This window comes from Notothenia rossii, assembly GCF_949606895.1.
Source record: "Notothenia rossii genome assembly, chromosome: 4".
Classification (NCBI taxonomy): Eukaryota; Metazoa; Chordata; class Actinopteri; order Perciformes; family Nototheniidae; genus Notothenia; species Notothenia rossii.
This window is the reverse complement of record NC_136902.1, coordinates 32262711-32277595: the sequence shown is the minus strand read 5'-3', so window position 1 is coordinate 32277595 and position 14885 is coordinate 32262711. Positions and strand designations below refer to the sequence as shown.

The 14885-nt window shown below is 39.5% G+C and overlaps 1 long non-coding RNA gene across 1 annotated transcript; it reads right to left on the bottom strand.

The window, feature by feature from the left end:
* Positions 1 to 372: 372 nt before the first annotated feature.
* LOC307036076 lies at positions 373 to 12811 on the bottom strand. The gene is made up of 4 exons (XR_013807262.1): positions 11144 to 12811; positions 2732 to 10091; positions 1970 to 2017; positions 373 to 1778 (listed from the first exon to the last, which is right to left on the bottom strand). It is a non-coding gene; the product is annotated as an uncharacterized lncRNA (long non-coding RNA).
* Between the last annotated feature and the right edge of the window lie 2074 nt (positions 12812 to 14885).

Here is a 14885-nt window from a genome sequence, read left to right as displayed (position 1 = left end):
CGTCAATCAAAACGTACTCACAAAAAGGCGGGGCTTAGAAAGAAATGCTCATAACTCATCAACAATGTATTCAAACAACACAGATTTTGGTAGATATGTTCAGACTGTCTTGGGGAATAGGCATACCAAAGCATTTTCATTTTGGACTATAGGGGGCGCCAAAAACACCACCAATTTATAACTCAAGAGCGGATGGACTAATTATTTTTATATTTTTTTAGACATACTCTCAGAATGTGGGCGTGGCCTATACATTTTTTTTTATTGCGATAGCATAAAATGAGCTTCGGACGCAAAACTTGGGACACACGTCAGAGCCCACGACCTTTTCGAGAATGTAAAAAAAAAAAGTAATTTTTCAAAAAAAACTGGTCACTAGCGCCCCCTATTGTGTGGTAGTCACATATAGTTTCTCAGAACTTCACGGATTTTGGCACAGACATTCCTCATGGAATTGCGGACATATTTGTAAATAGATTCCATTAGCCCCGCCCCCCAGGAAGTCGGCCATTTTGAAAAATGTGCGTTTTTCATGCATTTTAAGCACATTCTTGCCAACTCCTCCTAGGGGAATGATCGGAAAAATTCCAATCCAGGACAAGTTCAGCCCCTATCCAATATGATACTTAATTGCGGAGCACATTTTTGAAAAATCCCTCGTGGAGGTCGTAAGCTAACAGCGAATACACCATTTTTGACGATTTACATGTCGCAAATTGCTCCAAACTGTTTGCATATAGTTTTTCCCATATTCACAAAACGCTGTATACACATTGCTATTATGATTGCACACATATTTCAAATTGCTTTACATTAGCCCCGCCCCCCAGAAAGCTGGCCATTTTGAAAATAGGCGTTTTTCATGCATTTTAAGCACATTTGTGCTAATTCGTCATAGGAAAATGATCGGAAAAATTCCAATCTAGGGCAACTTAAGCGGATATCCAATGTGATGCAACATTGCGAAGGAATAGTCGATCGCTTGAACATGGAGCTCGTAAGCTAATGGAGAATGTACAATTTGACCATTTATATGTCGTATTACTACCTTAAAGGGGACCTAAAAACAGGGCTGCAACGGATTTGATACATGTGGATTCTGATTTGCACCTCTATGATTTCACTCCACCTGTATGGTCAACTCTCCACCTATCAGGGGAATAAGAGGTTGCAGTGGCATGGCAACAGCATGGCAACAGCATAGTAACCAATGTTGAAACCAATAACAAATTTAACCCGCTGACAAGAGAGCCCACCTCCGAAGATCGTGACTGGCTGAGGGACAGACTCGGGGGCAGGTTTTCAGGAATTTCTTGGCTTCTTTCCCCCGAGCCAGAAGAGGAACACTACAGCTTGGAAACACTTACTGTTCCTGAAATTATAAAATATATTGGGCATCAGGGACCTGTGGCAAGCATGGCATTGTCTGAAGAGCAACAGAGGGCAATTCAGGCGGCTACCACTGGTCAGCGAACCAACCCAAACTGGGATTTGTTCAGGAAAGGAAGGTTGACTGCCAGCAACTTTGGAGCTGTCCTGAGATCAAAGCGTGTGACTGCTTCCTTTATTGCCAGGGTGCTAGGGCAACAACAGGCCCTTGATGATGTTTTGTCTGTACAGTGGGGGACTATGAATTAATGTGAGGGCGTCAGGGCATTCACCACTGCAACCCAGATGCAGGTCCATGAGTCAGATTTGTGGCTCTCCCTATCAGGAATGTTGGGGGCATCTCCAGATGGTCTGGTAGGGTCTTCCGCTGTGCTGGAGGTAAAGTGTCCCTACGGAGCCAGGGAAATGACAATTAGTGAAGCATTGCAAATCAAGGGCTTCTGTGTCAGTAAGGAAGAAGAAACATTCAGCCTGCGTGAGGAACATCCTTACTGGCACCAAGTGCAAGGTCAGCTTCACCTCACTGCAAGGAAGAAGAAATAAAAAAATTGTGAATTGTTTTTAATTTACATTTACTCGCCTTTGCAATGTTGTGGTTGTTAGAGTGTTAGGTTTCCTGTCAGCTCGTCTGTTGGGAAGATATAAAATATTAGTTTCATGGAAGTCACACCGTCACATATACTGTAAGAGCATTAAGACATACAGTACATAGGCTAAAACAAAACATCTAAAGATATAACCTTGCACTTTGATAAGTCTCGTGAACATTTTCACTATTTTGACATTTTTATAGATGAAAATTGAACTAAAGAAATAAATGGTAGATTAATCCATATTGAAAATAGGTGTCATCTGCTACACTAATTATAATAGTTATATTTCTTAATTAATTAAGATAAGATATTACTGTATTGATCCCAATTTGGGAAATGTTTGTGTTGCAGCAGCATAACAAGAAAAACAAAATATAAGTTATTATATATACAAAAGTATGTGAGGGATGGAATATTAAATTTAACATAAATGTAAAATGTAAATGTGATTTTACATCCAAGAGAAGCTATGGAGCAGAGAGTTCTCTGCCAGCCAGAGGTGATTTGTTATTAGTTCAATATGTCAAACTGATTTCCCTGACTACAATCTTTAGTTACATGGTGAAACGTTATGCTGCTTGTACTAATTAGACTTATCATATAAGCCACACAGGTTTTAATAGGATGTATTCATTATCTTTACTTATGTTGCGGTCTTTTCAGCAGCGCCATCTCTAAAACGTTGATACAGTCACTACCCATCATTTACATTTCACCGTGACATGGACAAAAATGTAACGTCAGCTTACCTCATGGCACGAATCCAGACTCTCCTTTGGAAAACATTGGCCGGGAAACGATAGAACAAGCACGTTTCATGCGAAGACCTGTGGCTGCAACCCGGAGCAAAGCAACAAACCATTGCGTAGCTAACTAGTAGCGCTAGCTTTAGCTAACGTTAGCTAACGAAACGAACGGCAGAGTAAAATTGGAAAACACTGGTAATTAATTATTCTATAATTTGTAAAACTACGGTGTTAAAAACGACAATTTCAAAAATACAGATTCTAATAGTCAGATATAGATATACAGATACTAAAGATAGGCAGGTACTTGCTTTCAAGCAGAACACAGGGGAAAACAAACTTAGCGGGTGTTTACGTGTTCGGCGTAATGACGTACAACGGCCACGACAATTTCTGTAGTCCTATTCAACCATCGTTTTTCAGACACGTAAACTCTTCAAAGATCCCCAGTGGGGTCACTTCTGATGTATTTAATGTCGTATAACAAAACGTGACTTATCTCTTAAATTTGTGTCAACCACAGACCTTATTTCGAGCTATTTTCCAAAACCCTATGGAAAAAATGCATTGCTTTTTGAGGAAGGAACCGGAAATGCTAAAAATGCTAACTTACTTCCGGGTTTTACGACGCGTCACTGCGGTTCTCTATTATAGGCTACAAGTTCTCTTACTTATACTGCACCTATTTTAACCATTGTTGTATGCTTTTCTATTTATTTATCACACATGTGTTTGCCCCTTATTTAATTTGTTAGCCTATTTATTTTTACAGTTTTACCTCATTTGCACCGTCCCTTTGCTGTTATAACACTAGTGTTTACCGGCTGTGGGAAAAATGTATGATATATTCGGATATATCTCATCCTGATATATGTACATATTGTTTTTGGAAAAACTGAATTGACTCTAAAAGGCAAGCAGTTTTTCCTCATGGTGGTTTCTTAAGTGCCTGTCTGCCAATCAGAGGACTATAGGGGGAGGCAGAGCAGACACTGTGTCATACATCATTAAATGGAGCTTGGTTGGAAAGCTGTGGGTAAAGCAATATAAAAAATACAGTCTTGTTATAATTGGGTAAATAATGACATGTCCAGGGGGCAGTTTGAGGGAAACTGGATGCTAGCGAATAAGTAGATGTTTTGGCTCCTGGTTCCTTGTTAATAATAGATGTTGAGGGTGCAGGTAAGCAGACTATTTGACTATCTTCTTGTTACATTTGACCCAGCTTTCAATATTTATTATGGAATTGTAAATAAGTAAGTTTGTTCTACCAATGCAAATATTATATACTATGATTTCCAAGGCTAGTTAGTCTGAATGTGAATTCAAAAACACAGACAAATGTCATTACATTGGACCAAATGCAGAAACATTCTCTTTAACCATTATCAGTGAAGTAAGTAAGCCATTTAGAAACAGAACACAGACACAATAATTATCTTTTTATTTTGATATCAATAGCACGCCTTACGCCACTCAATGGAAAATATAATAACTTTAGTGTCTCTAAAACATAATAACTAAAAGTCAAATAAAAAGTTAACAATACGTTTTTATCTTTCTCAAATGTTAAATGCATGTTTCCTTGTCACCTTCCACACAAAAAAAACGTAAAAAAAAACAAGATACAAATAAAATAAAGGGGTCCCCTATTATGCATGTTTGGTTCTCTGCTACGCCCTGCAATTATTACCTGACTGCATTCAGCTTTATTGAACTCTCCATGTTGTTAATAGAAACTTCACCACAGACTGAAAACAGTTGACAAAGTTGAAGTCTGCTCAGAGCAGAAATATTGAACGGTTACTGTTCTTATCTAAACATATCGAGTGAATCTCACATCATACCATAAGGAAAGTAAGCAGATTAGATGCCACAGACGACACAACAGTCATCGGCCTGATCAACGACGGTGACGAGACAGCGTACAGAGACGAGGTCAAAAACCTGACATCTTGGTGCCAGAATAACAACCTCCATCTCAACCTCAGCAAAACAAAGGAGTTGATTGTGGATTACAGGAAGCAGAGAGAGAGGGACACGCCCCCATCGCCATCAATGGGACTACGGTGGAGAGAGTCAGCAGCTTCAGGTTCCTCGCTGTCCACATCACTGAGGACCTGACATGGACTCTTCACACCACCACCATCACCAAAACAGCTCAACAGCGGCTCTTCTTCCTCCTCCGCAGGCTGAGGAGGTTCAACATGGACTCCAGGATACTCTGCAACTTCTACAGGTGCGCCATAGAGAGTATCCTGACTGGCTGCATCACGGCCTGGTCAGGGTTCCTGCAGGTTTCGTCAACTCAAATTTAAGACTTTTTAAGACCTTTTTGAATAGAATTTAAGACCTATTTCACGGCAAGAAAGTATGAAGGAAAATTGCTATGAAAGAAGAAATACGTCCCATAATTAATTACAAAGTAAATGTATTCATGTTCAACATAAGAACAATGACTGAACATAACAGCATAACAGTACAAAACTGTGTTAGCCAAAAAGTGTGTGTGTGTGTCTCTGTGTGCTTGTGTGTGTGTTCGGGCTGTGCAATTAATCGTATTTTAATCGCAATTAAGATTTTGGCCTGCCACAATTACAAAAACAACATAATCGAAAAAAACTATTATTTAGCTTTGCTAGGTTGTGACAGTGACAACATATTTAATCTAATTCATTTGAGTCTAATTTATATTTATTTATCATATTTATATATGTTTAGTAGCCTGTGGAAGTGCGCTCTAAAATATTTGTTGATCTTGTTTATTGGTATTTATTATTTTGATATTATTTATTTAAATATATCATTTATTTAATTAATTTTTGTATTGCTTTTTCAGTTGAATTATACGTTCAGGGTAATCAACAGTTAAAAATATGTTCAAATTATTATTTGTTTTAAAGTTCAATAAATGGATGTTTTCAAAGTCAACGAATAATCGTGATATCAATTATTGACCAAAAATAATCGTGATTATGATTTTTGCCATAATCGAGCAGCCCTAGTGTGTGTGTGTGTGTGTGTGTGTGTGTGTGTGTGTGTGTGTGTGTGTGTGTGTGTGTGTGTGTGTGTGTGTGTGTGTGTGTGTGTGTGTGTGTGTGTGTGTGTGTGTGTGTGTGTGTGTGTGTGTGTGTGTGTGTGTGTGTGTGTGTGTGTGTGTGTGTGTGTGTGTGTGTGTGTGTGTGTGTGTGTGTGTGTGTGACAAGAGCTATATTCAGGGCTCTGCTGCCTTGGCTACAATCTTTCATCATTGCCGTTGTATGATTGGTGTTTAACTACGGTATTTAGCGTCTACTTTACCTCCGCTTTTAGGGTTGACGTAGACCCAAATGTCGCCCGGAGGTCCCCCGGTGTTGTTACGGGAGCTGCTGCACTGGCTAACGCTAAACTAGCTAACGCTACATTAGCAAAACAAACGCTGATTTATTTTTGCAAAAGGTGCAGCGTGCTTCAAACACGTTCCCCTCCACTGGTTTCAACCAAGCACTAAATTCGATGTTTTCCAACCAAATACGGTTGAACTTACACTTTCCCATATTTATGTGTAAGTAGATTCGAAGAGACATGAGTTTCTGACTGCCGCTAGCTAGCTGTTGCTAGGTTACTAGCTGGGTGTTCTCCGATAAGGGGCCGGGGGAAACAAAGTTAGTGATTGCTGGTTCCATGTTGATTTATTTCAATACAAATTGTTGGGGGGAACTGAATGGCTCTTACTGTACTGGTTACTTTGCAGCCCGGACATTTTCCCCAAAACACATTTTAGACGCAATCGCAGCACAGAAGTACCTTTCAAATCCAATCATTTTTAAGACCTTCTAAATCATATTTAAGACCTTTCTTATTTTTTTTGGTCATATTTAAGACCTTTTTAAGGCCTTAAATGGAGATTATCAAATGTAAGACTTTTTAAGACCCCGCGGGAACCCTGCTGGTATACGGCAGCTGCACCGCCCTCAACCGTAAGGCTTTACAGAGCATGGTGAAAGCTGCACAGAACATCACCAGGACGGAGTTGCCATCCATGGAGGACCTTTACTCCCAGCGGCTCTGGAAGAAATCCCTCCGGATTATAAAAGACCCCCATCACCCCAGCCACAAACTGTTCTGTCTGCTGCCGTCTGGCAGGCGCTACCGCAGCATCCGGATTAAAACCACTAGATTCAGAGACAGTTTCATCCCACAGGCCATAAGACTGTTAAACACCTGAGCTTGCACTATTTGTATTGTTGTTTTTTTTGTCTTAAATTGCACTGTTGAGGAACCTGCGATCTAAATTGTTCATACATTACATAATTACACCGTAGTTTTGTTTATGTTATGACAATAAACCTTTGAATCTTGAAAAAAAAAAAAACAGTGTTGGGAGGGTTTCTTTGTTTTAATGTAGCAATCAACAGTGTTAATAGAGAATGGTTGGATTTTGTAAAATTAGTGAAACACACAATTCTTAATTTTTAAATGTAAATTGTAAACAGGAAGCAATATGTTTTAATTATCTTTTTGTCCCTTGGTTGACCCAAATCTTTATTTTTTTATCAATTATGAGAGTCATAGAAATATCTCAAAACACAGACATAGAGCCTTAATGTCCAAGCCCAATAAATCACACTAAAGACACACCATCTCTAACCAGTAACTACAGTAGCCCTACTATATACTAAATTGAAAAAATAAATCAATGCTTTGACATTTAATCATCGAAAGAACCAAATGCACAATTTGAAAAGAAAAATCAAATATAACAGTAGCAAGAAATAAAGTTCATGTCCAATTCAGCTTTCACAAGCTTTTCATCTCTGCACACCGGAGGTATTCAACATCACTCTTTCAAAAATAATTCATCACTAAAGATGTCAAGGTTTCTGGTTTCACGCTTAGCTAATACATCTGTGTGGTTGCTGTTGGCAACAGGCACGACATAAGACTACCTTGGTACCTTCAGCTGAAAAACATCAGGAAATGTATTAACTAGTCCCTAATGGCTCTACACGTTTAATAAGCAACCTGCTACGCTGAGTCTTGGGGCCAGAGTTAGTTCTGGGTTTTTAAACATTTACACATTCAACGCAGCTCTCATTAAAAGGAAAAGCGAGAGGAGCTAAACACACGTTTTAAGATCAAAGATAACCTCATTAAAACGGTGGGCATCAAACCTGAGATCCTGTGTTTTTAATGAGAGCTGCGTCTGGCATTGTGTTTACTTGGATTTACTTCAGCACCTCTAATATAGCCTTTGTTAATAAGGCCATACTATCTTAGTCTTTTTGACATTATACATTCTCATTCAAGCAGGGCCATTCAAAAAAAGTTCAACTATATTTTTAGGCGTAGAGGTATCTGTAAAAGTGTCAGCCAAAAACTGGGAACCTGTCTGAGGTCATCAGTAACTTTTTATTGTCTGACTTGGCTTTATTAGTTTCATCCGTTCCCCCATTAGGCCTTCAACCACCTGTCAAACTATTCAATCTCATACTTAGTTTCTAATTGTATTTGAGCCTTGTTTTAATTTGGATATTTCCCTTTTTACACTGTAGGTTGTGTGCTCTGAACACTTGCTCAGTGGGTGAATTTTGATTGGATAGCATTGTCTCGAGTCGTATTCAGCCCCACCAGAAGTGGCGATTGCCGCTTTTAACTGGTGAGCTAATTTACTAGCAATGATCATTCGTGGACCCACATTAATACAGACTACTTTATTAACCCTATCAAATTAACAATGGCTTCTTTTGGCGTCAGTTAAGAGTTTGGTAAAAAAACACATTTATAACTTTTATAGTACTGTGTTCATCGGAGCAATCGCAATCGTGGCTGGTTGGGTATCTTCTGCTTCACAGCCAAAATGATGATGTGTACGAAGAGTCCAGAGTTCCACACTCAACTTTTTCCCTATTGTGACAGCATTTTCCCATTGGGACACATCTATACGCTCATATCAGCAACTTTAAGTACATAAGAACACGTTTTGTATTAGTCTGGGTTGGATCCTTGCATGTAGTTGTATATTGTTATTGGGAAGTTTGGTTGTGTTTGGCCTTGCATTGCCCTTCCTGGATTTCCTAAAGTTAAAGTTACTTTCAGGACTAAGTTACAGCCTCCTGTGTTTAGGTCCACCCTGCTCCACTTTCCAAAATCAATTCTTTCTTTTAAAAAGTAATTCAGTTTGGACAGTCCAAATAGCCCTTGAGTCACAGCAGAGTCAACAGAGCATGTCAGAACATCTTTAGCAGAGTGCAACTCACAGGGATAAAGTGCATACGTTCCCCAGTGGATGCAGGGTCACAGATTCACAATATGAGCCTCACTGACAGAAACATTGCACAAGTCAAGGACTTTTCAATGCCTGGTGGCGCGAGACATTGATGATGAAAATCCCTAAGGGTTTCTGACATTGGACGTTTGTTAGTCTCCATAATGGGTATCAGACATATGGATTGTGTTGTCTGCGTCGCCTTGAAAAATAGGATCTCTGCAGCACGCGTCATAAAGCATCCAAACGAATAACAGGAAAACCTGAGTTATATCTGCAGGGCAGAGACAGCAGCGCAACATCCTTGGCCCGATCTGATAAGGCCTCTATCAGGAGGATGCAAGCGGTTTTATACCTTCATATATGGAGAAACGAGACGCGTCTTCTATTGATCTGCCAGCAATCAGGTGTCACGGTGCATGAGTAAAGGTGTGCGGAACCTTTCAATTACAACATCTGAGGCCAAGTCCCTCTCGGTCAAACATACATCTCTCAAATCTTGCAACTTGCTCAAATCCATGCATTTGTAATTATACTGCACATAATAATTTCCCTTTGACAGATCTTCACCCTGCATCCTCGTTTTCCTGAACTACAAAGGAGTTTTTACATGATTCTTATTAAACTTCTGCTCAGATTTAAACTAATGAAGTCATGATGGGAACTATATGAGTTCCCCACAGGTGACATCCTGAAAAGATAAAGGGATAAGACGTCCCGTCCTACAGGTGCAACAGAAAAGTGAGGGAGATGCCAGTCAGACGCCGTCCAAAGTTGGAATTTGTGTCTTTGGGAGTGTAGGAACCATTGTATGGGTGTTGTTGGCATGTCAGTTTATTTAATGTATATGTATAGTGCAATACTATTTTGAACACTTGGTGGCGGGGTTTAGCTGCACGGGGTGTATAAAAGGGGTCGTAGGTGACCGGAAAGGACGAGGACACAGGAGGAAGAGCATACCGATTCCACCAGCCCGGCAAATGCTCACCACAACTATTGACAGCAATTAAACCTTGGTATGTACTGTAAAACGCTAAATAAACATCATTCTAAACTGCAGCAAAGGACCGGAAAATCCTCTGTTTGTGTCTGCGTCTGGATCATTCTCCAGCCCTCCTGTGAAGTAATGGCAAAAGGATATAGGACATTATAATAATACAAATGCCATTACAGGGAGTTCCAACTTAGCAACGTTTGATGTGAATCCAAACTTCAGACAATGGGAGGACAATCAATATGCGATTTATAAATAAATAAAATGTAATAGTAAAACTGCTTTTGGCAACATCGCCAGCACACCAAAGCTCTTGAGATTACCTTTAGACATACATCTCGGTGCGTGACCAAAATCATTTCTATGACCCACAAACACACTTTAAAAAAAAAAAAAAAGTATTTTTGGAGCTTATAACTTGCTGGCGATGCAATGCAGCCCACTGAAAAACCTGTTATCCCTACTCGATTTCGCTTTAACTAATGTCAGATTTTAAATAACTATTCTATCTTTATGTACAAAAACAGCACAGAGACATCATGCCTTTCAGTCAACTACATACAAATGAGGAGATGAAATAGTTCTAGCAATATTCAAAGATCTCACACGGCTACATGGGTCTTAGAAATGTAGCAAATGTTCACTTTTATGTAGAATGACATACTGTATCTACAGTTATGAGTCGGGCTAAAATCCTTCAACATGGATGGATATTTGTCTACCCCATGTTGACACAAAGCAACTCCCAAGAATATGTAATAGAAAGTTGGAAAAATAAGAACTTTCAGAAAAGAGTTTCACAGTGAAAAGTACAATTCGGGGTTAACCTCACACTATTTAAGAATTAAATCTCGTAATAATTAAAGCAAACATTTTATTGATGCAAGATCAGATCTAATCAGGCAGAATAGGTAACAATTGTGTGGGTAAACCAAAGAGATTCAAATATTGGCCACTTGGAGTTCCAGTACAGTTAAAGGTGTAATAGCAAGGGGTGAAAAAACGGTACCACTTTATTATAAGACTACCCTTATAAAGGATTCATAAAGGGTTTCTCATTAGGTTATGAATTAGGTTGTAAACACTTTATTAATCATTAAGAACCATTTATAAACCAGTTCTAACATATCACTATTTGGCAAGATGACTAAGCCTTATATTGGCACTAGCTTACTTCGTCTTCTTCATCAGCCAGTGTGACACTTGGGTCCTGCTTTGCTGTTGCTTTCTTGTACTTCACCAGAGACAGTTTGAAATATCAACCAGCTTTTATTCTGCAAACCATGGAATGAACACACAGATCCACAGTTTAGCCACAGTATAGTGAGATGTTGCTCCAAAGCTAAGAATCCTCTAACACTGTTACAGTGATCGTATAGTGGTATCATTTGTTTAGAGAAAAAGGATTCTAAATACAAACATAAAGAAACCCAATAATATTTATTACAAACATAAATCAATTTAGTTTGTAATTGTGACAATAAAGATTAATCAAATTACTTAGATGAACAGTATTCAATAAAAACATTGAACAACTCAAAAATAAACATACCTGCAAACCATGGAATGAACACACAGATCCACAGTTTAGCCACAGTATAGTGAGATGTTGCTCTACAAAGGAAAGTTTCACATCAGTGACGTAAATGCCACATGTACTCCACGACATTAGCGGCTAACTAGTTAGCTGAAAAAACGGCTCACTCTCAGTTGTACAATTCTTTTAAAAAGTGATACACTACGGAATCTAAAGACATTTAGCTAAACATAAAATATAACCAATAATGCAGATAGATTATACACAGAATAGTACACGTAGATCACAATTATGATTATATTTACAACTGAGTGAACAGAGCAACAACTCACCCAAAGCTAAGAATCCTCTAACACTGACGGATTCCCAAAATGCACCACATTCAGCGCAACACTAGCTTCTGGGTGCAGCTTTTCAAAATAAAATAAAATTACAAAACTATGGCTGTAGTCCCAGTTTAACAGGATTTAACCAGCGCCATATACAGATGTAGCACTGAATTTCGGACTCCAGTTTACAGCTTCCTGCCTACGGCCTGCCAAAGACCAGTATAGAGGAATGTTAAGCCCTCCCACTATTTTCCAAGAGGGCGTTGCCAGATTTTCAATTTCAGGTTTTAACCAGGAGATGGCGCTTCATTCACAAATACAGAAAGACAAGTTTCATGGACTTTCAGTTGTGTTTTGAAGAGCATTTGAACACATCAATATTTTAGATCAACTAAAGTATATCTAATCTTGTAATTCAATAATATATAGTCTTTATATATTAAATAATCATAATTATAATGTAAATGTTTACATTACACTTCTTTATTTGTTATGCTCATACTTTAACCTTTACAATCGTTTGCTTTAATATGCAGTATATTTTTGTGTTTGCTTCCTCCTGCTCCCTTTCGGACACATACTGTATGATTTATTATTATTATTAATATGAAGATATTATTAAGATAAGATAAGATATTACTTTATTGATTGAACATTTTAGTTTAGAATGTGCTGTCCCACTGTAATTCAGAAGGCTCACAGGTCACATTCCGACCATTATTTAAAACAATAGGTGCTTTCACACCTTCTACGGTTTGATTTGTATAGAGGGAGCTCTGTCAGTTTTCGAATTACCCATTTGCTTTCGGGGAGCCGTATTTTTCAGAGCAGATCCTGCTACTAAATATGTCACACGCACGCTCTGTTGACTGGCGCAGCAGCGCGGATGCGATCAATGGCAATAAAAACACTCTTCTACTAATACAGACGGTGTCACTATAGAGAGGCGAAGTCCCTCCCCTTCCGGGAGCCTCCATGGGACCCCGGAAGCGGAAAATTATACATTGAATTCAATGGAGAGAGAAAATGTATCTTTTGATCCCGTTTGAATTGTGCCACGAATGACACATGATGTTTGTCAATTTAAAAGAACATTTTGCAAGTCAAAAAATTCTCTGGTCCCGCACAATACGCGTCACCAACACAAAGATGGCCGTCACGTTGGCACATTTTCACCTCATTCTTTCAGAATGAGAATAAAAGTATAAAACGAGGTGAAAATCACTACAAGTCTGGGCACGTTGAGAGCTGTACATACACGAAAGGGGAGTTAGTCGGTTATGTAAGAGCCAGCATGCGGGACCGGCTTTACAAGGTTTCGGTGAGTAATATGAGTGCAATGTTAACAGGTTAATGTCAGTCAATAAGGAGGAGAATGAAAAAGAAGATGATGAACCACAGACCCGGCCTATAATGACTGCAGTGTGCAGGGCTGTATTTATGTTACTGTTATCAATAGCATTAGTTGACTGAGAAAACCGTCAAGAAAAAAAGTTTAGCGATGTTACGAGTCGACAAGCATAATATGAACCACGGCTGTGATTGACAACCTGGACAGCCAGTCAGAAGCTAGAATGCCAACCTAGAGAGCCAATCAGAACCTAGAACGGGTGTACTGTATACGGGTGTGTATGCTGTGGAGAACATTAGTGTTCACAAGAACAAGGTACACTCCCGTGTTTTGTTTTAGTTGCTCTTCAGATTGAAGCGGCCAGTTTTATATCGACTATATGTGTGATCTCCTTTTTACATCTCGTTGTGTCATTTGAGTTTATTTGCTGTGTGTAGATTCAAGGATTTTGGTTATCTTGTCAATTTGTTTGGTTATCTAGGCACAGCTGTGTGTGACTCCCTCTGGTACACTGGTATGTGTTTTCCTAATGTAGAGAGCATTGATTAATTCATAAACTACACACTGAGTCTAGATCCTGACCAAAAATTCTTTTTTTGTTGATCAAATGTTTTTCAAAAATGTAATACACATTTAAAAAAATTCAATGTACAATCACAACCAATACAACACAAATTACAAAAAAATCTGAAAAAACAAACAATAACAACAATCAGACAAGAGGACAAAACTATGGAAAAATAAACACTCCCACCCCCAGATCTGGACCATCCTTGTATTTCTCATTCAATCTATTATAGCATGTTAACAAACATGGTACTTACTTTATTTGTACAGATCTACATGGGAGAGGATGGCGCGATGCAGAGCGCTGTCTGTGGTTGTGCACGGAGGATGTACAAATGCAGCCACGCTGCAGCATTGGCAATATTTGCCATGTGGCAGATCAGCTCCACAGAAGTTGAGTGCCAGTGGAGGAAGCCTGGCACTTCAAAAGTAGTCCAGCCGGTGTCTCAACTCTACCAACAGCAAGAGGAGACATACAACCCACTGGCCAGAGACATCGCCACTGAGGAAGTAGACTGGTTCAGGTCTGCACTGAGGGGCGCAGCGTGGCATGGCATGGCTTTTGTCACCTGAGCCGGAGCTGCAGCCTCAACATCAGGCCATTTTCAACGTGCCGGAGCTGGTGAAGGAGCATGGGGGTCGGGGGCTTGAGGCAATTCTTGCCTCAATGCGACTGAGCAGAGACCATTAAGCTGCCATCCAGACAGCCACTGTAGGACAGCAGACAAATCCTCAGTGGCAGTTACACAGGCAGGGCAGGTTGACAGCCAGCAATTTTGGTGCTGTGCTGAGGTCGGGACTTTCATCCACTCCATACGCGTCCCTCATGAAGAGGGTGCTTGGGGGGTACAATTTAGACGGAGTCATGGCTGTCAACTGGGGAGTTGTAAACGAGGTGTGTTTGGCCAGTGTGTTTGGCCTTTTAAGTGTGACACATATGTAGTGATAAATGCTTCACCTGACCACTGTTCCTAAATAAAAAAAGTTTTCTGCATCGTCAGTCATTTTTTCCAAATAATTACCAATATTTCACAAATTCTTCATGTCAACTTAAGAGCACAGCTGTATGTTGAGTGTCAGCTTTGCTTGGTTCATCTTACTGGGGGCAGCTACATGGATGTCGGTGCAGTCC